The sequence below is a fragment of the Schistocerca gregaria genome, chromosome 2 (assembly GCF_023897955.1).
Source record: "Schistocerca gregaria isolate iqSchGreg1 chromosome 2, iqSchGreg1.2, whole genome shotgun sequence".
NCBI classification, from domain to species: domain Eukaryota; kingdom Metazoa; phylum Arthropoda; class Insecta; order Orthoptera; family Acrididae; genus Schistocerca; species Schistocerca gregaria.
In genome coordinates, this window is record NC_064921.1 from 317,647,426 (window position 1) to 317,674,483 (window position 27,058).

General features: G+C 43.6%; 1 protein-coding gene and 1 long non-coding RNA gene across 24 annotated transcripts in view; one reads left to right on the plus strand and one right to left on the minus strand.

The window, feature by feature from the left end:
* The window catches only part of LOC126336946 (sodium bicarbonate cotransporter 3), a 1,595,930-nt gene that overhangs the window by 268,022 nt on the left and 1,300,850 nt on the right, over positions 1–27,058 (minus strand). The window lies entirely within an intron of this gene.
* Positions 11,987–27,058, plus strand: part of LOC126336952 (uncharacterized) — a 367,007-nt gene continuing 351,935 nt past the window's right edge. The window contains exon 1 of the long non-coding RNA XR_007565024.1: positions 11,987–12,135. This is a non-coding gene — a long non-coding RNA (uncharacterized LOC126336952). The remainder of the gene's footprint in view (positions 12,136–27,058) is intronic.

Sequence of the window (27,058 nt, forward strand, 5' to 3'; positions counted from 1 at the left end):
GTCGTAGGATGTGCCCTACAAGTTTGTCTCTTTTTGTATGGATGTGCCTCCATAGAGATCATGTAATTACGATTCAAAATCGTTTTGTGCTTCTCAACAGACATTTTCGGCAAACAGCTACCGTCAGGTTATGTCAGATGGGTGTGAAATCCATAAGTGATCGTGGTTCAGTCGCTCTCTTTTTGTTTTAATTACACGGCATTAGTGTTCTTCGAGCAATACCGATTGGCTATACTAGATACGACTTGTTAATCTGATATGATTTTCAGATTGTCTTCCTTTTCTTTAGAGCACTGATCGTGTGACAGCTTTTTTGATAGATGTAACTAAAACACAGAAAGAGCGGAAATAAAAACTTTGAGATTCGCCGATGACATTGAAATTCTGTCAGAGAAAGCAAAGGACTTGGAAGATCAGTTGAACGGAATGGATGTCTTGAAAGGAGGATATAAGAACAACATCAACAAAAGCATAACAAGGATAATGGAATGTAGTCGAATTAAGTCAGGTGATGCTGAGGGAATTAGATTAGGAAATGAGACACTTAAAGTAGTAAAGGAGTTTTGTTATTTGGGAAGCAAAATTACTAATGATGGTCGAAGTAGAGAGGATATCAAACGTAGACTGGCAATGGCAATGAAAGCATTTTTGAAGAAGAGAAATTTGTTAACACCGAATATAGGTTTAAGTGTCAGGAAGTCGTTTCTGAAAGTATTTGCATGGAGTGTAGCCATGTACGGAAGTGAAACATGGACGACAAATAGTTTGGACAAGAAGAGAATAGAAGCTTTCGAAATGTGGTGCTACAGAAGAATGCTGAAGATTAAATGGGTAGATCACATAACTAATGAGGAAGTATTTAATAGGATTGGGGAGAAGAGAAGTTTGTGGCACAACTTGGCCAGAAGAAGGGATCGGCTGGTAGGACATGTTCTGAGGCATCAAGGGATCACCAATTTAGTATTGGAGGGCAGCGTGGAGGGTATGAATCGTAGAGGGAGACCAAGAGATGAATACACTAAGCAGATTCAGAAGGATGTAGGTTGCAGTAGGTACTGGGAAATGAAGAAGCTTGCACAGGATAGAGTAGCATGGAGAGCTGCATCAAACCAGTCTCAGGACTGAAGACCACTACGACAACAACAACAATTACACAATGTCCTTAAAAAGCCAGTATAGTGTTGGTAAGTGGGTTTTCGGTGTCACAATTAGGGCATCGGTAAAAATGGACTGTCCTTGTCTTATCTTCTACCTTTTTTACTTATGCCTTTATTCCGCGGTCGCAGGGTCGACATGTCTAAGAACTGATTTGGCAAGGTTAATGTTAAGGGGTGGCCGGATGCCCTTCCTGCTGCCGCCCTGTACCTCCCTCCCCCCCCCCCCCCCCCTAGGACGGAATTAGTGTAAACCAGCTATCTGCATCTAGTGTAAGTCATGGAATAGTGTGAACATATTCAGATATCTGTGAGTCGTATAACTGAGGCGGGAGGTGGGGACCAGCCTGGTATTCACCTAGTGAGATGTGGAAAACCGCCTAAGAACAACAACCAGGCTGGCTGGCGCACTGGCCTTCGCTGTTAATCCGCCGGGCGGATTCGATTCGGGGCCGGCGCACCTACCCGTACAAGAAGCAGCGCATTAGCGCTCTCGGCTAACTTGGCAGGTCAGTCTATCCTCGTCATATACAGTAAAATAAATCGAGCAAGTATGTGCTCATGTCATATGTTAAGAGCGTCAGCCCGATAATCCAGCAGGTGTGTGTAGCGTAAATAAATCAGTGGATACAAGGCAGGATCAGGCCTATATGTAGTTCGTCACATAGTAAGTACGTTGGAGGCACCGTTCTTCGTTCTCTCGTCTGTATCCTTCGAGTGGGGGAAAACCTTGAGCAAAGTTCGACGAAATCTCCACGCAGTTTATCAGTGCAAGAGCGAATTAAGAGATCGTAGTGCTATAACATTATCGAAAAGGACTTGCAACTGTAATCTTACAAATTTACTGTTGCGCTTGACTTAAAATATCCAGACGAACTTTGTTGAAGTCTGCCGGTATGCACTGGAATCAGAAACTTTTTATCCTCAATATTTCCATTTCTTCACACGAGGCCTGGTTCAGCCTGTCGGGCTACGTGAATTCACAGAATATGCGCTATTATGGATCAGAAACTGTCACTTAATTGTAAATATTTTCCAGGTCGGTTTTATTTTGCTCACCCGCTAATAAACACAGATGTGCTGATCTCCACAACGAATTCTGTGTCGTAGTAGTAGTAATGGTAGTAGGAATGGCGGTCGTAGTGGTGGTGGTGGGGTGGTAGTGATGAGCAAATATAAAACGGATACAGGGTCAGTTGTAAGATCGGTTACTTGGGATTTATGCAATACGGAATATTAGTTCCCATTGTTCTTTGGATCCCGCATTCAACGCTGGTTTCCATGACGAGTGACTCTCGACGCTGCCGCAAGGATAAGTCTACCTTTTGTTATTTTCTGGCAGATTAAAACTATGTGCCGGACTGGGATTCGATCCGGAACCTTGCCTTCCGCATGCAATGGTCTTACCGGGTGAGCAATCTAGGCGCACGAGGCAGCGCCATTTCTGCCCGTACCTCTTTGTGATATCTTCCAAACTACAAAGAAGCTCTCGTGCACACTTTGGCAGGAAGGACTGACTAAAATCATTTGTCCACAATATCTTTCCTCACAGGAGTGCTTGTCCAGTAACGTATGTATGAGAGGCTGTGTGTAGTTTGGAAGGTAGCTCAGACACGTCGAGTGGAAATGTAAACGTGACTTGGCCATAGATAGCTCATCCGGTAGCAGCACTGTCCGCGAAACACAACATTCGAGATGCGAGTCCCAATCCGGTACACAGTTCTAACATGTCAGGAATTTTCAAAATGGTGCCCACTTTACTGCAGAGTGAAATTTCGTTCCGGAAACATTTGTTACGTTTACACACTTGTCTCTTGGTGACAGCTCTTACATTCACCCGACTTTTCGTTTCGCCACTAACAGTAGTTTAATGCCAAAATTATGGTAGTTCTATTGTTTTCTGCTTTCGTATGTACACAAACCTTCAGTATCTTAGAAACGACAATATGTTCCGCTTGGACTCTTACTAATTTTATTTATCCATTTACGATTCCGATTTCGCATGAGAATGCCACACACACGATCGTAAATAAATAAATTTATATAATACCGTAGTTCTGTACGCAAATGTACAGACACTTACCGAACACAAGCGACGTTTGAAGGAAAGTAGCACGAAATCTCGAGCTTTTATGGACAACATGCAGACATGCTGAAGGGAAGCGGGATGCTGTGTACAGCAGAGCCCTTTTTTTCAATTTTAAGAAGTATTAGGAAAATATGGACGAGCGCACAAGGCTACGAAATTTATGTAATATTTATGGACCAACTTGAAAATCTCTCTGTATGGAAATGAATGAGGAGGGGGGGAATTACTCTTACAATGCAAATACAGTCTAGTCTTCACAAAGACGCTTATCAGTGTTCATCAAAGATTTACGGCGACGAAGATTGGGAGGGACTGGTTCATTAGCAGTGGGGCGCTGTCTTGGGTTATCGTCCGTTTTATCACATACTGCTTTTGAGCAAGTATCAGGACAAAATATCTGATAACTCCCCGAAGTATCGTTCGCCTAATGTAATGAACTGTTGTACACCCAACTGCCCTTGCCATTAACGAACTATTATGTAATAGTTTAACACAGCTTCCAAAATGTTAAGTATCTCAGAAATATGAGCCCCGTGAATGGCAATTTCCAGAAACTAATTTCAGTAAATAATCGAAGAAGGTAGCCTGAAGATAAATAGAGGAGAAGAATTACGTCGAATCACGGCCGAATGCGTACATACAGGGTGAAAAGTACTTAAACCGACAAACTCTGAGAGGTTGTAGGGGACATCAAAAGAAATATTTTTCCCTAATGTCATTTTTTCCTATGAGGATTATTTAAAACGGTAGAGGCCGTATTACGCTCTTCAGTTGTTTGAGGCCTATTACGATCTTCAGTTAGAGGGCGTATTACGCTCTTCAGTTGTAGGCAACTGTTGTCCACCAGTGTAGTAGTGCATTGTCTCTGTTTACTAATGGAGCGATACACCTGGAGTGAGTACACTGATATATTTGGTGCGTACTAGGTAGCGCACCACAACGGACGAGCTGCACAGCGGGTTTATCAACAACAATATCCTAATCGCCGTATCCTGCATCATACGACCTTTGCTGCTGTGTACCAACGTCTGCGTGAGCCCGGGTCATTTTCCTGATTACCTGGACGGGGACGCCGTCGCACGGTAAGAACGCTGCAATTTGAGGAAGCTGTCTTGCAGCAAGTGGAGCGGGATCCTTTAATCAGCACTCTTGGAATTGCACGTAACATGGGGACGAATCAGACGAATGTAAGAACAATCCTTCGAGAGCAATTGTTACGTCCATTTCACATACAGCGTGTCCACAACCTGGAACCAGTTGATTATCCACCCGGAGCACAGTTTCCGCAGTGGTACCTGGAACAGTGTGAAAGGCATCCTACATTTCCATCCTCTGTGTTGTTACCGATAAAGCAACGTTCGGGCGTGATGGAGTGTTCAACATGCACAATTCTCATGTTTGGAGTGAGGATAACACACATGCCACAGTTACTAGCGCCCATCAAGTGCGGTTCTTCGTTAATGTGTGGGTCGGTGTTGTTGGGGACTGTTTAATTGGGCCGTATCTGCTACCTAGACCATTAAATGGCAGGCACTATTACATTTTTCTCGCCAGAGCATTACCAGAATTGTTGGAAGACGTCCCATTCCCTACAAGACAACACATGTGGTTCCAACATGACGGTGCGCCGGCATATTTCAGTCGTCGTGTGCGTCGATTCCTGGACCGACGGTTCCCAGAGATGTGGATTCGCAGTGGTGGTCCTGTACTATGGCCTGTTCGATCCCCGGACATGTCCCCTCTGGACTTTTTGTGTGGGGAGAGATGCGCAACCTTGTTTACGCAACTCCTGTTGCATCAGAAGAGGATCTGGTTGCCTGGATAGTAGTAGCAGCAGCAGCAGCAGCAACAGCAGGAACAATTCAGGGTACTCCTGAGGTTTTTGCCCGTGTCAGACAGAACATTACCCAACGGTGTAACCTTTGTTTACGTGTCAATGGAGGCATTTTTGAAAATCTACTGTAATTGAAATTGGGTTGTGTTAATGTGTTGTCTCTTGGTCATAAAAAAATGGAAAGTGTTTGTTGGTTTAATTAATCCACCGCCAAATAAATCTTCCTCTACCGGTTTAAATACTCCTCATAGGGAAAAATGACATTAGGGAAAAATATTTGTTTTGATGTCCCCTAAAACCTCCCAGAGTTTGTCGGTTTAAATACTTTTCACCCTGTATAAACAAACAATTACAAAAGAGTTGGCCATTACCTTATAGTGCTACATGGTTTCCCGAGATTTCACCCTCTTCCTTTCATTATTTTCTTATAGATAGCAACACAAATAACACTGAACAAGTACTAATCAGAATCATTCATACGAAACGCAATTAACAGATTTTGCGTCAACAATGCACCCATGAAAACAGCGAATAGCAGCTTTGATCCGAAGACTCGGAAAAAAAATCACTTTCAACGATCTTTCGTCAGCTTTCTGACCCCTGAAGCCTAGAGCCGACCTCTCCACGCCTATGGCAGAGGACCGCCTGCTATTCACAACGAGGACTCTAATTGCGCCACGACGTGGGCGGGGCGTCCAGAACGAGCTTAAACAGTCTACGGTCTACACGCTGGCGTCGCGTGCTGTGTTCTCCTGGAGCACCGAATTCAGGGCGCAGTCGGGGCAGCCCGGCAGTTGTGGGCGCCGCCGCTGAATTAACTGCAGTCATTACAGCCCTTATCTACCGGGCATCATCTCTGCTCGCCCATTTGCAAACGACTTATTCTCGCCATCAAGTCACGCATTCGACAGTCGACTCAGTTTCGAAGCGAACGTGTTCAGATTGAGCGACGTCTGCCTTTCCGGGCAGTGACGTCTGACTCAGAGCTTCCTGGAAGGAAACCGGTGACAAGCCAACATTTTTTGTGCTTGTGTGAGAGCTGAATACGGATAACACGATTGGTACGCTTTTCTTGTCATAAGTCTTCTGACTGGTTTGATGCGGCCCGCCACGAATTGCTCTCCTATGCCAACCTTTTCATCTAAAAATAGCAACTGTAAGCTTAGTCCCCAATTATTTGCTAGATGTATTCCAAACTCTGTCTTCCTTGGCAGTTCTTTACCCTTTACAGCTCCCTCCAGTACCATGGAAATTATTCCCTCATCTCTTAATGTCTTAAAATACAGTGTGTCCTATCATCTTGTCCCTTCTTCTTAACGGTGTTTTCTATACATTCCTTTCCTCCCAGATTTTGTGGAGAATCACCTAATTTCTTACTTTATAAGTCTTCAGGCCACGTTTCACTACCATAGAGTCCTGTGGTCCAATGTACATTCTCGGAAATTTCTTCCTTACATTTAGACCTATGTTTCTCTTGCCCAATGCCATTTTCGCCTGTGATAGTCTGCTTTTTATGATCGCACCTGATTACTGATCGAAAGGTCTTCGGTCCCAGGATCCAACCGCGCCACCGTTTAGATTTTGAATAAAAATCGTCAACAATGGCGTTCGAAGACTTCTGGCATAAGAAGTCATCCTCATTTTGCCAACGCTCTTGTCAAAAAGGGCGGAGGAGCTGACAGAGGTAGAGCTCTTGCTGTTGGACTGTGAAGTGCCACTAAAGGCGAAAAAATCAGCGATGGTTACCGCCATGAGGATGCAGCGGGCAATGGAAACCACTGAATTAAAGATACTTAATCGGTGTTCACAGAACATATTACCAGTAATTGAAAAAAGTCTTGATGATCTCTCCATTGCCAAAAGATGCAGACTTGTCCCTCGTTTGGATCTCCGGGACTGCCAAAGGGTAAGAGACCAAGAGAAAAAGGTTGAACAACTAACGAAAGGATAACTTTCTACAAGTCGGGGCGTGGAATGTCAGAAGTTTGAACGTGGTAAGGAAGCTAGTAAATCTGAAAAGGGAAATGCAAAGGCTCACTCTAGATACAGTAGGGGTCAGTAGAGTCAAATGGAAGGAAGATAAGTATTTCTGACCAGACGAGTATAGGGTAACATCACCAGCAACAGAAAATGGTATAACGGAAGTAGGAATCGTTACGAATTGGAAGGTGGGGTAGAGAGTGTGAACATTTCAATGATAGGGTTGTTATCAGATCTACGGCAACCCAGCATTGACAACGATAGTTCAAGCATACATGCCGCCGTCGCAAGCTGAAGATGAAGAGACCGAGAAAGGATACGAGGACATTGAACGAGTAACTCAGTTCGTAAAGGCCGATAAAAATCTAATGCTCATGGGGGATTGGACTGCAGTTGTAGGGGAAGAAGTAGAAGAAAGCGCTACAAGAGAATATGGCCTTGGTATTAGGAATGAGAGAGGAGCATGACTGAGTTCTGCAATGAATTTCAGTTAGTAACAGCGAATACTGTGCTCAAGAATCCCAAGAGGAGCATGTATAATTGGAAAAGAGCGGGAGGTACGGGAAGATTTCAGTTAGATTGCATCATGGTCATAGAGAGATTCCGAAATCAGATATTGGATTGTTAAGGCGTATACAGGGGCAGATATAGACTTAGATTACAATTTAGTAGTGATGAAGAGGAGGCTGAAATTTAAGGGGCTGGTGAGGACGAATCACTGCGCAAAGAAGTGGGATACGACAGTACTAAATAATGATGGAATGTGCTTCAAGTTTTCTGAGGCTTTAAATAATGCGATAAGAAATAGTTCAGTAGGCAGTACGATTGAAGAAAAATGGACATGTCTAAAAAGGAAAGGAAGACATAGCTACAAAGAACCACGAGTAACAGAAGAAATACTTAAGTTGATGGACGAATGAGGAAGTAAAAAATATTCCGGGAAATTCAGAAATACGGAAATAGACGTCTCTTAGGAATGAAATAAATAGAAGTGCAGGCTGGCTAAGGCTAAATGCCTGCATAAAAAAAGTGAACAGACAGGAAACGAAACTACTGACTCAGCGTATAGAAGTCAAAACAACCTTCGGTGGAATTAAAATTTGAAAATTTGTGGCAAAGTCTTATGGGATCAAACTGCTGTCATCGGTCCCTAAGCTTACACATTACTTAATGTAACTTAAACTAAGGACGACACACATACATACACACACACACACACACACACACACACACACACACACACACACACACACACACACATGCCAGAGCTAGGACTCGAACCTCCCAGGGAGGACTCTAACCTCCGACGGGGGGAGCCACGCGGACCGCGACAAGACGCCTTATTCCGCGCGGCTGAAATTAAAAGCAAGGGTGGTAACATTAAAAGTGCAACGGGAATTCTACTGTTAAATGCAGAGGAGAGAGCGGGCAGGTAGAAAGAGAAGAGCGAAGGCCTGTATGAGGGTGAACATTATTGTCGGATGACGTGATAGAAGAAGCAGCAGGAGTCGATATAGAAGTGGCAGGGATCAAGTATTAGAACCAGAATTTAGAAGGTCTTCGGAAGAGTTAAGACAGAGTAAGGCAAGAGAGATAGATAACATTCCATCAGAATTTCTAAAATCATTGGGGGAAGTGGCAACAAAACGACTGTTCACGTGGAATGTATGAGACTGGCGATACACCATCTATACTTTCGGAAAAATATCATCCACACAAGAGTAGACAAGTGCGAGAATTATCGCACAACCAGCTTATCAGCTAATGCCTCCTTGTTGCTGACAATAATAATATACAGAAGAATGGAAAAGAAAACTGAGGATCCGTTAGATGACAATCAGTTTGGCCTTAGGAAGGGTAAAGGCGCCAGAGAAGCAATTCTGACGTTGCGGTTGATAATGGATGCAAGACTAAAGAAAAATGAAAACACGTTCATAGGATTTGTCGACCCTGAAAAAGCGTTTGATAATGTAAAATGGTACAAGGTGTTTGAAATTTTAAGAAAAATAAGGGTAAGCTTTAGGGAAAGAAGAGTAATATACAACATGTACAACAAACCAGAGTACATTTGGAGCACGTCGTGAAACGTGGACTGTGGGAAAACCGGAACAGAAGAGAATTGAAGGATTTAAGATATGGTTTTACAGAATAATGTTGAAAATTAGATGGACTGTTAAGGTAAGGATTGAGGAAGTTCTGCAGAGAATCCGGGAGGAAAGGAATGTAAGAGAAACACTGATAAGAAGAAAGGACAGGATTGTAGGAGTCTTTCTTCGATTTTCTCTTTATCCATATTCTGTACTCATAGACAGTTCATTCCATTCAACAGTTCATGTAATTGTTCTTCACATTCACTCAGCATAGCAATATCATCAGCGAATCGTATGATTGATACCCTTCACCTTGAATTTTAATTCTACTCCTGAACCTTTCTTTCATTTCCACCACCGAGCGAGGTGGCGCAGTGGTTAGCACACTGGACTCGCATTCGGGAGGACGGCGGTTCAATCCCGTCTCCAGCCATCCTGATTTAGGTTTTCCGTGATTTCCCTAAATCGTTTCAGGCAAATGCCGGGATGGTTCCTTTGAAAGGGCACGGCCGATTTCCTTCCCAATCCTTTCCTACCCCCAGCTCCGTCTCTAATGACCTCGTTGTCGACGGGACGTTAAACACCAACCACCACCACCACCAGATTGAACGGTAGAGGCGATAGACTACATCCCTGTCCTGCACCATTTTTAATCCGAGCACTTCGTTCTTGGTCGTCCGCTGTTATTATCCCCTCTTGGCTGTTAAACACATTCTACATTACCCGTCTCTCTCTCTCTCTCTCTCTCTCTCTCTCTCTCTCTCTCTCTCTCTCTCTCTCTCTCTCTCTTACCCCTATTTTTTCAGAATTTCGAACATCTTACACGATTTTACATTGCTGAACGCGTTTACCAGCTCGACAAATCCAAAGAACGTGTCTTTATTTTTCTTTAGCCTTGCTTCCATGATCAAATGTTCAAATGGCTCTGAGCACTATGGGACTTAACTTCTGAGGTCATCAGTCCCCTAGAACCTAGAACTACTTAAACCTAACTAACCTAAGGACATCACACACATCCATGCCCGAGGCAGGATTCGAACCTGCGACTGTAGCGGTCGCGCGGTCTTCCATGATCAACGGCAATGTCAGAATTGCACGTGGATATGTGCGTGTACGTATCGCACACAGAGCCTTGTTAATTCTTAAAACACAGGATATGCAGAAGTGCACAACGCAATTTTTAGATGTAAATGGTTCGAGCGTCGACAAGCCTGTGTGCTGCATTTTATCCACCATAACGACAACATGGCATGTGGTACTAACACACGGTGGAACACACAACAAAATTTTTTTTGAAAACCAGAAGATGACATTTACCACTTTCGAAATTGGTAGTCAACAATAATGACTAATTTATGTGATCTTGGCTATTGAGAGCTTTCTCCCAAGTATAACATACACTGAAGCGCCAAAGAATGTGGTACACCTGCCTAATATCGTGTAGGTCTCCCGCGAGCATGCAGAAGCGCCGCAACACGATGTGGCATGGACTCGAATAATGTCTGACGTAGTGCTGGAGGGAACAGACACCATGAATCCTGCAGGGCTGTCCATAAATCCGTAAGAGTACGACGGGGTGGAGATCTCTTCTGAACAGCACGTTGCAAGGTATCCCAGATATGCTCAATAATGTTTATGCCTGGGGAGTTTGGTGGCCAGCTGAAGTGTTTAAACTCAGAAATGTGTTCATGGAGTCACTCTGTAGCAATTCCGGACGTGTGGGGCGTTGCATTGCCTTGCTGGAATTACCCAAGTCGATAGGAATGCACAACGGACATGATTGGATGAAGATAATCATACAGGATGCTTACGTAGGTGTCACCTGTCAGAGTCGTATATTGGCGTATCAGAGGTCCCATATTACTCCAACTGCACACGCCCCACACCATTACAGAGCCTTCTCCAACTTGGACAGTCCTCTGCTGACATTCAGGTTCTATGGATTCATGATTTGTTTCCATACCCGTACACGTCCATCCACTTGGCACAATTTTAAGGAGACTCGTCTGTCCAGGCAACATGTTTCCAATGATCAACAGTCCAATGTCTGTGCTGACGGGCCCAGGCGAAGCGTAGAGCTTTGTGTCTTATAGTCAACAAGGGTAAAGGAGTGAGCCTTCGGCTCCGAAAGCCCATATCAATGATCCGGACACTGACACTTGTCGATGGCCCAGCATTGAAATCTGTAGCAATTTGCGGAAGGGTTGCAATTCTGTCACGGTGAACGATTCTCTTCAGCCGTTGTTGGTCTCGTCTTGCAGAACCTTTTCCGGAAATTTCGTGTTTTACCGGTTTCCGGATTCTTGCTATTCACGGTACACTCGTGAAATGGTCGTGCGGGAAAATCTCCTCTTCATCGCTACCTCGGATATGCCGAATCCCATCGCTCGTGCGCCGACTATAACACCACGTTCAAACTCACTTAAATTTTGATAATCTGCCAGTGTAGCAGCAGTAACAGATCTAACGACTACACCAGATACTTGTTGTCCTTTATAGGCGTTGCCGACCTTAACGCCGTTCCGCCTGCTTACATATTTGTGTATTTGAATATGCATGCATGTACCAGTTTCTTTGGCGATTCGGTGTAGATCACTCCTCCTGTTCTCAATTTGATAAAATTCAGTCGCTGTTTTAATTTTTATCTATTTTTTATTAATGCAGTCTCTAAAACTTTTTGACTGCCGGGTATAAAATATAAATGTGACACTGGAGGTGTGAACTGGATTACGGTGCGCGTGCTGTGAATTTCTGCGTCCGACGTGGGGTGGGCCAGCGGGTATTTGGGGGCATACTGGCGGATGCGGTGGAGGCGGCGAGGCCGGGATTCCGGTTAGCGCCCGGTTCACAGCAGTACGCAGGGCGGCTTGATGCGGTTCCGCGGCCGCTCCGTGCGTTCCTCGGGCAGTTGCCGTTCGCCTGTCGGCACGCGAGGTGTTCCAGGTGCACTCAGGCAGGGTCGCCAACCACACAAATGGCAGGATGTCGGTGAGTGTCCCGCTGCAGTACCTATCTAAATATTACCAAAAAAGGTTATAGCTTATTTTCAAGAGTGTTCGGGAGACTCACTAATCTACTTTAGTAAGGACATGTTAACGCAGCGCGATACTTGACCCAATAAAATATCGGGAGTATAGCCGCATAAACTCAGTTTCTTCTTCTTCTTCTTCTTCTTCTTCTAATATTTCACCGCAATACTTTTCGGCCATCTTCAGAGTGTACCGACAGACTGAAGCTACAGCATTCGTTCGCCAGTTCTAAACCACAGACGCCGAAGCGCAAGACACGTCCAACAGTAACAAAGACTACGGATAAATTGAATCTGTGACTAAGCGATCGATCCGTGTTTGGAACATCAATGTGACATTGTTAGCCGCATTGTAACAAGTTTATCAGAGAAAGTACTGCAGATTACGATTTTTCCAAGCTGTAACCGCTATACCTGTTAATTAACTTCCCCGCCAAACAAATTTCAGCAGCTCCTTTCACCACCGAATACCAACAAGATGGGCTCAAATGGCTCTGAGCACTATGGGTCTTAAAATCTGCGGTCATCAGCCCCCTAGAACTTAGAACTACTTAAACCTAACTAACCTAAGGACATCACATACATTCATGCCCGAGGCAGGATTCGAACCTGCGACCGCAGAAGTCGCGCGGTTCCGATTTGAAGCGCATAAAACCGCTCGGCCACCGCGGCCGGCACCAACAAGATGAAATCGACGTTAGAATATGGAAGTTCTCATGAAGAATAGCGTGATCGGTACTGATGCAGTGTTTTGCCACAGCCGGTATATTGGGCTCTTAAGAGCCAGGCTTATCTAAGGTTTTAGGTGCATCTTTCTTGAACTGTACGAATCGTCTGCCTGATGTGCTCGCTCCGGACCTTGTAGCAGCGGGCCTTGCAGGGATTCAAGTCATTTTTGACGGAACCGAGAAGTGCCCCTGTCTTCGGCAGACTGAGAAAAATTAAATTCTTGCTTGGTGAGAATCCGATCTGTTCTTGACGACGGGTTTCCCACATATGGCAAGAAATCCGTGAATTCAAATCCCTGTCTGACGTCTTCTTCGTTCCTTGCGTTTGTGTATCTGTCGTTTAAAACGAGGGAGATAGTCATATATTCACTCCATCTATACACAATGAAGATGGCTGAAAGGAATACGACTCAAATATTAGTAGAAGAAGAAACTGAGTTATCGCGGCTGCACTCCCGAAACTTAAGGACATCTTGTTGTATAACATGAGATGCACTTCAAAAATTTTCACCTGCCGATTACAATGATGTGGATCTAGAACTCGGTGAAAATTTAAAATCTAATCACAAAGGCGTGCTGAAAAGTAATGTCTACAATTTTTTTAAAATCTGAAAACCCTTAAAGCTACTTAAAGAAAACAAGCGTTTTGACATCCTGCATCTTTATTCTTCAAGTCTACGTATTTATTTCTCAACATAGTCATCCTGGCGACGAACACATTTCTCCCAACGGGAGTCCAGTTTGTTGATACTGTCACTATTGACTTCGTTGGCGGAGCCACAACGTTACCTCTGCTTGTGCTACTTCATCTCCATCAAAGTGAAGTCTTCGAAGGTGTTCTTTAAGTTTTGAAAAGAGATGTACAGGATGATCAAAAAGTCAGTATAAATTTGAAAACTTAATAAAGCACGGAATAATGTAGATAAAGAGGTAAAAATTGATACACATGCTTGGAACGACATTGGGTTTTATTAGAACCAAAAAAAAAGAAGTCGACAAAATGTCCGACAGATGGCGCTGGACAGCAAAACGTCAGTGATTGCGCATAAAAATCGTGTATAAAAGGAGCAGCATGTTGACGTTACCTGAAAAGGCGCTTTTAGTGAAGCTGTATTATCAGAAAGGGGAATGTGCTAGTTCAGCGTTACGATCCTTTCGCCATAGGAAGGGGATTCGAACGGGTAAAGGTCCGTTGACAAATGCAGCTGTGGTGTGAATGATTTCGAAGTTCAAAGCCACGGGTTGTTTAGACCACAGACCCCGTAGTGGCCGACCGAGCACAAGGCGTAATGCTGCTGAGACAGTTCAGGAAGAAATGGAGACTGTAGCGGGTTCGTCTATGCACGGGGAAGTCAGCGTTCGTGCAGTCGCACGTCGCACCGGCATTCCATACACTACTGTTTGGTTGGCGCTCCGATGCTATCAGTACAAAATCCATCGTCATCATTAATTGTTACCTGGCGATTTAGTGAAGCGGAAGGCATTTGCGGTGTGGGCGTTTCAAAAGATGGCAGAAGATGACGATTAGTTGAGTAACGTGTCGTGGACCGACGAAGCTCATTTCACGCTCCGAGGGTCTGTCAACGCCCACAACTGCAGAATTTGGGCTACCGAAAATCCTAGAACTGTCGTGGAAACTCCATTGCACGACGAGAAAGTCCCGGTATGGGTTAGATTTGCCACATCTGCCGTTATCGGGCCTTTTTTCTTCGAGGAAATGCGTGAGTCTGGTTTTGCATCTGCTACCGTGACGGTTGAGAGGTACGGCGATATGTTACAGAATCGCATCATCCCCAGCCTGGCTGATAAACAGCTGCTGGAACGTACGATGTTTATGCAGGATGTCGCTCCACCCCATATTGCTAGACGCGTGAAAGATCTCTTGCGCTCGTCGTTTGGTGATGATCGTGTGCTCAGTCGCCACTTTTGTCATGCTTGGTCTCCCAGGTCCCCAGACCTCAGTCCGTGCGATTATTGGCTTTGGGGATACCTAAAGTCGCAAGTGTATCGTGATCGACCAACATCTCTAGGGATGCTGAAAGACAACATCCGACGTCAATGCCTCACCATAACTCCGGACACGCTTTACAGTGCTGTTCACAACATTATTCCTCGACTACAGCTATTGTTGAGGAAAGATGGTGGACATATTGAGCATTTCCTGTAAAGAACATCATCTTTGCTTTGTCTTACTTTGTTATGCTAATTATTGCTCTTGTGACCAGATGAAGCGCCATCTGTCGGACATTTTTTGAACTTTTGTATTTTTTTGGTTCTAATAAAACCCCATGTCACTCCAAGTATGTGTGTCAATTGTACCTCTCTATCTACATTATTCCGTGATTTATTCAGTTTTCAGATTTATACTGACTTTTTGATCACCAGGTAAATCAGATGGGGTCAAGTCGGGAACTGTATGGAGGATGATCGATGACAGTTAACCCAGGGCACTGGATTGTTGCAGACGTCGCAGCGCTCGTGCGTGGCTTTGCATTCTCCTGCTGAAGGAGAGGGGCCAACATGTGTGGGCGAACTCCTCGAATTAGTGCTTTCAGTTTTCTGAGGGTCTCTCATGCACCGACATAGTCACGTTACACATCTACATCTACATCTACATCTACATGACTACTCTGCAATTCACATTTAAGTGCTTGGCAGAGGGTTCATCGAACCACAATCATACTATCTCTCTACTATTCCACTCCCGAACAGCGAGCGGGAAAAACGAACACCTAAACCTTTCTGTTCGAGCTCTGATTTCTCTTATTTTATTTTGATGATCATTCCTACCTATGTAGGTTGGGCTCAACAAAATATTTTCGCATTCGGAAGAGAAAGTTGGTGACTGAAATTTCGTAAAAAGGTCTCGCCTCGACGAAAAACGTCTATGCTTTAATGACTTCCATCCCAACTCGTGTATCATATCTGCCACACTCTCTCCCCTATAACGTGATAATACAAAACGAGCTGCCCTTTTTTGCACCCTTTCGATGTCCTCCGTCAATCCCACCTGGTAAGGATCCCACACTGCGCAGCAATATTCTAACAGAGGACGAACGAGTGTAGTGTAAGCTGTCTCTTTAGTGGACTTGTTGCATCTTCTAAGTGTCCTGCCAATGAAACGCAACCTTTGGCTCGCCTTCCCGACAATATTATCTATGTGGTCCTTCCAACTGAAGTTGTTCGTAATTTTAACACCCAGGTACTTAGTTGAATTGACAGCCTTGAGAATTGTACTATTTATCGAGTAATCGAATTCCAACGGATTTCTTTTGGAACTCATGTGGATCATCTCACACTTTTCGTTATTTAGCGTCAACTGCCACCTGCCACACCATACAGCAATCTTTTCTAAATCGCTTTGCAACTGATACTGGTCTTCGGATGACCTTACTAGACGGTAAATTACAGCATCATCTGCGAACAGTCTAAGAGAACTGCTCAGATTGTCACCCAGGTCATTTATATAGATCAGGAACAGTAGAGGTCCCAGGACGCTTCCCTGGGGAACACCTGATACCACTTCAGTTTTACTCGATGATTTGCCGTCTATTACTACGAACTGCGACCTTCCTGACAGGAAATCACGAATCCAGTCGCACAACTGAGACGATACCCCATAGCTCCGCAGCTTGATTAGAAGTCGCTTATGAGAAACGGTGTCAAAAGCTTTCCGGAAATCTAGAAATACGGAATCAACTTGAGATCCCCTGTCGATAGCGGCCATTACTTCGTGCGAATAAAGAGCTAGCTGCGTTGCACAAGAGCGATGTTTTCTGAAGCCATGCTGATTACGTGTCAATAGATCGTTCCCTTGGAGGTGATTCATAATGTTTGAATACAGTATATGCTCCAAAACCCTACTGCAAACCAACGTCAATGATATAGGTCTGTAGTTAAATGGATTACTCCTACTACCCTTCTTGAACACTGGTGCGACCTGCGCAATTTTCCAATCTGTAGGTACAGATCTATCGGTGAGCGAGCGGTTGTATATGAGTGCTAAGTAGGGAGCTATAGTATCAGCGTAATCTGAAAGGAACCTAATCGGTATACAATCTGGACCTGAAGACTTGCCCGTATCAAGCGATTTGAGTTGCTTCGCAACCCCTAAGGTATCTACTTCTAAGAAACTCATGCTAGCAGATGTTCGTGTTTCAAATTATGGAATATTCCATTCGTCTTCCCTGGTGAAGGAATTTCGGAAAACTGCGTTCAATAACTCCGCTTTAGCGGCACAGTCGTCGATAACAGTACCATCGGCACTGCGCAGCGAAGGTATTGACTGCGTCTTGCCGCTTGTGTACTTTACATACGACCAGAATTTCTTCGGATTTTCTACCAAATTTCGAGACAATGTTTCGTTGTGGAACCTATTAAAGGGATCTCACATCGAAGTACGTGCCAAATTTCGCGCGTCTGTAAATTTTAGCCCATCTTCGGGATTTCGCGTTCTTCTGAACTTCGCATGCTTTTTCCGTTGCCTCTGCAACAGCGTTCGGACCTTTTTTGTGTACCAAGGGGGATCCGTTCCATCTCTTACCAATTTATGAGGTATGAATATCTCAATAGCTGTTGCTACTATATATTTGAATTTGAGCCACATCTCGTCTACATTCACATAATGAGTTCGGAAGGAATGGAAATTGTCTTTTAGGAAGGCTTCTAGTGGCACTTTATCCGCTTTTTTAAATAAAATTATTTTGCGTTTGTTTCTGATGGATTTGGAAGAAATGGTATTGAGCCTAGCTACAATGACCTTGTGATCACTAATCCCTGTATCAGTCATGATGCTCTCTATCAGCTCTGGATTGTTTGTGGCTAAGAGGTCAAGTGTGTTTTCGCAACCATTTACAATTCGCGTGGGTTCGTGGACTAACTGCTCGAAATAATTTTCGGAGAAAGCATTTAGGACAATATCGGAAGACGTTTTCTGCCTACCACCGGTTTTGAACAAGTATTTTTGCCAACATACCGAGGGTAGGTTGAAGTCCCCACCAACTATAACCGTATGAGTGGGGTATTTATTTGTTACGAGACTCAAACTTTCTCTGAACTGTTCCGCAACTGTATCATCGGAGTCTGGGGGTCGGTAGAAGGAGCCAATTATTAACTTAATTCGGCTGTTAAGTATAACCTCCACCCATACCAATTCAGAGCACTCTAGCGGCAGAAGGCTGCAAATTGCGTCGGCAGAGCTTGAGAGTCGTCCGAGTATTATATGCATGATATGTTCTGCGTCAACCGATATTGAGAACAGACTGACTTTCCAGCACGCTTTCGAATAACCCTGTACAGATACGTGCCTTCACGACCAAGATAGGGTCCATTATCTTAGGTGGTTTGTTTATCTTCTGTATCAGACGCCAGGGATGCTGGGCTGTATGCCTGATGTATGCATGAATATGGAAAAAAGTTTTTGAAATGCCGCCCATTGTGTACAGCATGAAGTCGGCTATGGGATATATACAAGCTGCGGTGCACCCAACAACAACATATTCATTGAAGTAAGGTATTTTCTATTTTGTGAGCGCAGTGCGTCAACTCTGCATCTGTGTCATGTAGATTATTTATGAGTGCTAGTGCTAATGTAGTGCTGCATACGTTTTGTTATCCGAAACTGAAGAAAGGAGAGGGTGAAACCTGTTGTCGGGAAAATGTCTAGCTGATTATGATTAGAGTGGTGTCACGGGGGACAGCAGGACTTAACCGTTCCCATCCGATGAACCGGTCACCATCAACAGTGTCACATTACGTCGCTCTTATACACAGCGAAGAATATATTTAACCGCGAATACGGCGCACACTCGTGTAAAGATCTATACGGTACCGCTTGCCCTCCCTCGACGGTGAGATGCCTGTGATTCAAATCCCGTCACCCCAGGGTGGAGCCCCATCGCAGTAGTAGGCGATAGTGACGTGAGGGTCCTTGCTACAGCGCTGGAAAACAGTTTGCAGCACCACTAGGGACTCATGAAGGAGACAATGAACTCATGGCACACTTAACTAACGGGGACAGAAACAGATTTAAGTTTCAGACCATAAGCACTTTGTGACTCTTTCCCGAATTTCAACATTGCATCCTACGTCCAATTTAATAATGCAATGTACTCCACGTGGAATTAACACACAATTACAGACAATACTGCTGAGACGAATTAAAGTAAAAATGGTTTGTTTTATTCACTCCTGTGTGATTGTTGTATCTTAAAGGAAGAAAAAAACGTTCGTATGGTATCTTGACAAGACAGTTCCCCCCCCCCCCCCCACTCTCCCAACCCTCTCAGAATGAAAGTCAAAGCGAAATCGTACCAAAACTAATTTCGATATTATTAAGTGTTTTGGAGATAATTGTGGCCCACAAATACCATATTACATCGTTTCAGACATGGACGATCAAAATACGAGCAACATTTTAAAATCATTGTGAGTTCTCTGTTTTCGAACGTCAGGGGCCCGTTTAATGTATGGCCATGTGGTAACTGGTATGCCTATATATGTGGGTATGTTCCGCGACTACGCTTCTAGGCCGTTTATTCTACTTCGCAATTTGAACGGACGTAGCTTTATCCGTCCACGCAACTGGATCCAGGATGATGGTACACTTTACATTGTTCTGCAAATCGGCTGTTGCAAATTTAAATCACGGAATTAGACGCGCTGGCTCAATTTCTTGTTCACGGTGGTCACCCGAGAGATCATGTTTGGATTTATTTCTATAAGGCGGGGGAGGGAGGGTGGAGGGGGGGGAGGGTGGTGGGAGAGGGTGGAGGGGGGAGGGGGATGGGAGGTGGGAAACAGGAGGAAAGGAGGAGCGAGGCCGTCAGTTCTCCATCTATGGTAGATATGTTAACACAGTCAAGAGACTTCGTATACTTGCTACAAGTGGACAGCCCCGGGACGGTGTGGGTACTTTAGTAAAAACATTGGCACCTATATACCGATCATCTGATTTTACACTACTGGCCATTAAAATTGCTACACCAAGAAGAAATGCAGTGATTAACGGGTATTCAGTGGACAAATATCTTATACTATAACTGACATGTGATTACATTTTCACGAAATTTGGGTGCATAGATCCTGAGAAATCAGTACCCAGAACAACCACCTCTGGCGTAATAACGGCGTTGATACGCCTGGGCATTGAGTCAAATAGAGCTTGGATGGCGTGTACAGGTACAGCTGCCCATGCAGCATCAACACATCACACAGTTCATCAAGAGTAGTGACTGGCGTATTGTGACGAGCCAGTTGCTCGGCCACCATTGACCAGACGTTTTCAATTCGTGAGAGATAAGGAGGATGTGCTGGCCAGGGCAGCAGTCGGACATTTTATGTATCAAGAAAGGCCCGCACAGGACCTGCAACATGCGTTCGTGCATTATCCTGCTGAAATGTAGGGTTTCGCAGGGATCGAATAAAGGGTAGAGCCACGGGTCATAACACATCTGAAATGTAACGTCCACTGTTCAAAGTGTGGTCAATGCGAACAACAGGTGACCGAGATGTGTAACGAATGGCACCCCATACCATCACGCCGGGTGATACGCCAGTATGGCGATGACGAATACACGCTTCCAACGTGCGTTCACCGCGATGTCGCCAAACATGGATGTGACCATCGTGATGCTGTAAACAGAACCTGGACTCATTCGAAAAAATGACGTTTTGCCATTCGTGCACCCAGGTTCGTCGATGAGTACACCATCGCAGGCGCCCCTGTCTGTGATGCAGCGTCACGGGTAACCGCAGCCATGGTCTCCGAGTTGATAGTCAATGCTGCTGCAAACGACGTCGAACTGTTCGTGCAGATGGTTGTTGTCTTGCAAACTTCTCCATCTGTTGACTCAGGGATCGAGACGTGGCTGCACGATCCGTTACAGCCATGCGGATAAGATGCCTCTCATCTCGACTGCTGGTGATACGAGGCCGTTGGGATCCAGCACGGCGTTGCCTATTACCCTCCTGAACCCACCGGCTCCATATTCTGCTAACAGTCATTGGATCTCGACCAACGCGAGCATCAATGTCGCGATACGATAAACCGCAATCGCGGTAGGCTACAATCCGACCTTTATTAAAGTCGGAAACGTGATGGTACACATTTCTCCTTACACGAGGCATCACAACAACGTTTCACCAGGCAACGCCGGTCAATTGCTGTTTGTGTATGAGAAATCGGTTGGAAACTTTCCTCATGTCAGCACGTTGTAGGTGTCGCCACCGGCCCCAACCTTGTATGAATGCTCTGCAAAGCTAATCATTTGCATATCACAGCACCTTCCTGTCGGCTAAATTTCGCGTCTGTAGCACGTCATCTTCGTGGTGTAGCAATTTTAATGGCCAGTATTGTATATAAGGATGAAATAAACATTAATATGTACAGTATTTAGGCTGTAGTTCTCATCTGAGAAAAGTGATATTTCTGGAGCACTTGCAACAGCACTACTTTGGACGCTTCTGTCACCAATTTGATTAGGTAGTTCCGGAGCATCCTGAACGTACATGTGACAGAATATTTTTTGTATGTTTATAGCACTAGTAAAAATATAAAATTAGAGACATCGCCACAGTGAAGTCCATATCCGTAGGATCATTTAACGTTAACGAACAGTAGCTACTAGCGACTAGCCCCCAGTCGCCCCCCTTCCTTCACTGTGCTGCTACCGTATTTAGCGAGCAGTTACAAGGGGCCGCCTATAAGGCCACAACAAATGTCCCAAGTGATCGCTCTACTCGTAAATGAAGTTGTGTAAATTCAAGTACCATGAGGCGCACGTACTTGCAGACGGTGTTAACGATCAAGCAGCACATGAACCAAGCGTTGCTCTCTGCCGGTCTCTGTGAAACCTTTTCCGGAATGAAGTCGGCAGACACAGCAACCGCCACTTGCTATCCGAGGGTCAGCTCCAACTCCTCGGCAAACTCCAGCGGTAATTGCCTCGGGGACCGCTGCGCTCCGATGCTCCCAGGTGCTGGGCGATTATTAACAGGCGGAAACTCCAGCCGATGCCCGAGCCGTAACGGATACGGTGAGCCTGATCCAGCCAACTGGAGGAGCTGGCGGAGGCGTTTGGGAAGAGCTAATTCCAGCAGACCTTTCTAGGATCCAGGTTCCAGAATAATTCTGGCAACTGGTACAGGGGAAACCCGCAGCATACGTCTCAAACCTATCTTACAGTGATGAAGAAATATGTTGATTATGAAGAAAATGCGGAGATTGTTTCCAGTCTATTGATGAGAGTATTATTTACATTCTATGTTAACTTTCTGAGAGAGGACAATGCAAGCCGGGGTGACAAGGTTTATAAAGATAAGGACTATGGCGTTCTTGCATTTTAGTATTGTGCGAACTGCCTCCCGCGATCAATCGTCACACTGCCTTTTGATCAGATATTGAGTTATGAGTGATCCCAACTTTCGCACAATGTGCACAGCAACGTTAATAGGGATCATTGTAACGACAAGTAGACTCATGTACATCTACATATACAGGGTGTTTGGAAATTGCAGCTACAAACATCTAGGACTTGTAGAAGGGAGTGAGTACATAATATTTTGAATAGGAATCCATGTAAAGAAATGTACCGTTTCCGTTCAACGACGGTTTCAATTCAGATGTGGAACGCGTCCACGTCTGTTGAGGGAAAGATGGATGGACCGAGTTGGTCCGACGCGGAAACCGTTTAAAGTGAATCAAATATATAAAAAATGCTTTCTTACGATAAAACTGAAAATTCACTTTCAAAAACCTAGCTTCATTCTCACTTTACGAGCTAAAACCTCGTTTTTATGAGCTTTCTTGACGCGCACAATTCTATGTTTCAAACTAGTGCGAATCGGTTCGAATTTTGTTAGAAGGTAGACAAAATGCATGTAATTAAGTGTTATCCTGTTGTTTCGTGAAAGCTTTATCCGTTGCCACGCAATAAGCGATGTAGTTCGACAGACAATAAAAAAAGATCTACACCGAATCATCGTCGCCGGTGTCAACTAAAATCTATATCGGCTACTAAGCTATGGCGGTCTAATGTCAAAATTATTGTAGATTAAAAGTTGGGAACCCGAATGAAAAATGCTCCTATCACAGCACAAAAAATGTCCTGGGCAGATATAGGGATGTAAAAGGAAGGAACTAGCTTTTCGACTTATCTGACAGTTCCAAAGACATTTAAATCAAAACACCTTGACATATTCACGCTCTTCTGTCTTTTTTGTTTAAAAGTTAGCCCTACTTCCCCAGAGCAGTGAGCTCTCTTAGCTGCAAGGTGTCGACACAAACGCATATTGCAATTTATAGGGTAAAGCCCCTGATACTGTTCCCAAAATCCAAAAGATTCGCCAAGCGTAGTAAACAATGTATAATATCATATGGCTGAAGGTAATACATCTATTAGCTAAAAACATTTTCCTGGCGGTCTGGGGGGGGGGGGGATAAAATTTCTGGGGCTGAATTTGTTCCTGGGGGAGGGGGGATGACGTCGTGTATTGTGAGATTTTGCTTGACACGAGGCATCGTATTACATGACATGTGTACAATACCAAGAAATAAATAAAGGGGGAAAATATCAAAATGGTTTGATTAAATGTGTTTGGTGCTGACAGGTAAGTCGAAAAGCTAGTTCCCTTCTTTTACATCCCTAACTCTGTCCAGGACACATCCTCCTTTTTTGTGTCACGATGGGAGGATTTTCATTCTGGTCTAGAAATGGTGGACTTGCAGCCGCACAAAGAAGGAAGTGCACAACAGACTAACTCACAATTATAAACAACGGCGACTAGCGAAAGATTCACGAAAGTACATGTAAAATTGCTGAGACACGATTTCGCTATTGAAACAAACGAAGTGGGGAGACCAAAGTGAGGAACAGAAGATGAGGCTCTCCTTACGACATGAGGGAGATCCTGGTTTCAACGTGCTATTGCAGAGAACATCGCTGTTTCTCAGAGTACGGTATCAAACGTGTTTTGCGAAGTAGCGACTGCAGTAAAAAATATAAGACATTGGATGTGATTAAACTTCTTACTGCTGCGATTACTCTTCTAACACCCAGTGCCAATACCAAACGGAAAAAACGCTGCATTTTCACCGGTGCTATCGGGAAGTCCCCTTGCACACGTTTTAATTAAAGAACTGCTTGTACATGACAGCCAGCTGCAGGAGTTAATGAAAAAGTGATTTCGTGAATTTCATACTTCCCATTTCTGCTTGCAAAAAATCTAGGAAATGCTCTCTCCCATTCTGTTAGACGTCCTGGTTTCTTGCCTGTCCGTCTCATATCTACTTTCTGCCATCACTCTACTTTTAATATTTCTAAATCTTTTGAAAACTTAATTTGTGTTTATGATACTCCAAAATAAGTACACGAAGCCTCTCTTATTTTACAGATAGCAGTAATTTTTAAATGTCTTCTGGAGGGAAAGGTTGGACCGTTTCTTTAGAGATCCCATGAGCAGCTGGTCGAGCTTCGTTTCTGATATCGCAATATGAGGCTTGGTCACGAGGGAAGTTGTTATTGATGTCAAGAAGGTGACTGGCGGCTCGTTTTCCGATGAACTAATACCCAGTTTTTAATAATACTACCTAATCTTGCGCGACATATATATGATATCGGACGGATTTTATCCGGTGCGGAGGTTCCACGACAATTTAATCGTAGTCTCTGACTACTTCTGGTTGAATAGGGTGGAAGAGAGAGGTGGATGGAATTTCATGCAGCCAGCCGTCGGGGTCCGATATGTACGCTGAAGGAGACCTTGTAACACCACAGCTCTTATGTTGTATGGATTTATTTTGCTTTTGTTTCATTTAGTATTACATCGTTAAGCGTCTGTAAATGTGTTTGATTGAATTGATAACACAAAATTGTATAATCCTTTCTTTGTTTAAAACTTTGATGTTGTGGATTGATTCTATGCAAAGTAGTGTATCTGTTAATTAAATTCTTTGTCCCATTTGGAGGAAACAAAACTTACTGTATATAATTGTAATTTTGTGTGAATAATTTTTAGTAGAAATGTCAATATGTGCAAATGTTCTGTTTTTTTATTGTATTTGTTTGCTGTTATGTAAACTGCTGATCCTCTCTTAGGGTTCCTAGTTAGTTTGTATGTAAAAGGTGTTGTGATTCCCCTCGGGGACGGAACTGTGTAGCGCGCGCAAATTGTGGTTGGCCTAGGTAGGAAAGGTGGAACTGAGAGTCAGTCGGGGACGAGCCACCAGTCGGGGACGAACTACCAAACTGTGCACTGCCATGTAAATGTTGCATATTGTGCTGGTCCCGAGAAAGGATTTTTTTGCTCCTTTCCAATGTCTCGGATGGATGGATAAATAGCTGGAACTATTCTGGAATTTGTATCTATCATCGCCACCAAGAAATGATAGAGTCCAGCAATTCTACCTGTAATTCCACCTACCGACATGCAATCGCCACCACATTGCGCAATCACTGTAATGGAGCACTATAGCAATGTACAGTGAAGGATCAGCTAAATGGATGTGTTAGTGTGCTCAAATATAAGGTAATTTACAACTGAGTTTATGTACCTACCTTGATTTTTCTCCTTATCATAACACCTTTCAGGTTCCTCTCCGTTTGAACTAAAGTGATTTCCGAGTGTGCCTACTGAAAGAACATTAAAGACCAGTGCTTTTGCTAATTAATGCCTCTTGAACATAATAGAAAAAAAGAAAGTTAATGAAAGTAATTTTCCTAATAAAACTGCTTATTAATGTATTGTTGCCAACTTCAAATTAAGAGTTCGTGAGACTGAGGCTTATAAAGTTTTGCTTCGTAAATGATCTCATTACTGCCTGTTGTAAATCACAGAAGGTGAGTCAGTGTCTTACATATATGTTAATTTTGTCTCTCAATGTAGTAAAAGTGGAAAACTGCAGTGTGAAACGTAATATACTCATGTTTGCTAAGTGTTTGTCTCTCCTATGTGTTAGAAGTGCTTATTGATAATATAACAGGATCCACAGTTTGTCTATTGGGTTAATGCTCGGTAACAAGTAACGGAAAGACCACTAATTAGGAAAACCTTAATTTCTTTATTCAAATGATAGTGAGAAGCAACCTGTTAGTGGATTCCAATTAACTTTCATTTTAAATAGTAAAGTATTTAACTGAGAGGGACTTAACCTATATCCAATTAATGATTCTGCAGTGAATAGTACTAATAACCTTATAAAGACCATTCAGTTTGTGTAAGCCCTGAAAGTAATAGTATATTTCGGTATGTGTTATAATTTTGCTAATAGTTTGTGCTGCTCTAGCTGCTAGCTTCAATCTTAATGTAAACATATGTATGTGTCAGAGTTCACTGCACTCCCGTGTGACAAAGTATAGGTTGTGTTTATCCATTAAAGTTACTAATAGCTATTTTCTTGAACGAGAATCTTAATCATTCTCTTACCTAGCTAGGTTGGCGACCGATTTCTTTACCCGTTAAACAGTGCAGATAAGCAAAATTTTGTTTGTTACTGTTCAAATATTTCCGTAATTCTGACTTTCACTTCCGATAAGCCACCTCCGTTAGGTACAATACGGTCAACACAACAAAAGTCCTCTCAGAGGGTGACACTGCTCTGTTGCTTTATACCATAATTGTTTTAACTATATATATATATATATATATATATATATATATATATATATATATATATATATATATTTCACGACCTGCTTCCAACTTTAAGTTTATGGTGCAGGGGTAGCAGACGGTAGTGTTATAACCTCTCTCTCTCTCTCTCTCTCTCTCTCTCTCTCTCTCTCTCTCTCTCTATTTTTCGATACGTGAAATTCATCGACAATCTATTTTCACTGACGAATAAAGAGAGCGTGATCATAAAATAAGGACCAGCACGTTTTCGAAACCTTATTACCCAGCGAGACGCAATTATCAAATTTGGTCGATACAGAAACTGTCAGAATTGCAAGATTCACTTCTTTTTTTAATTGATGACTAGTTTCGGATCACCTGAACCCATTTTCAAGTCATCCAGTCGGACAGAACAGTATTTTCCGAAAAAGCATATAAACAATATCAAGATTATACATGTGCACACAAAAACTGCGAACAGTGATAGAACAAAAATATATGCATATATGTGCATGTATGTATACAGCAGGGACGAATTCCTGACTGG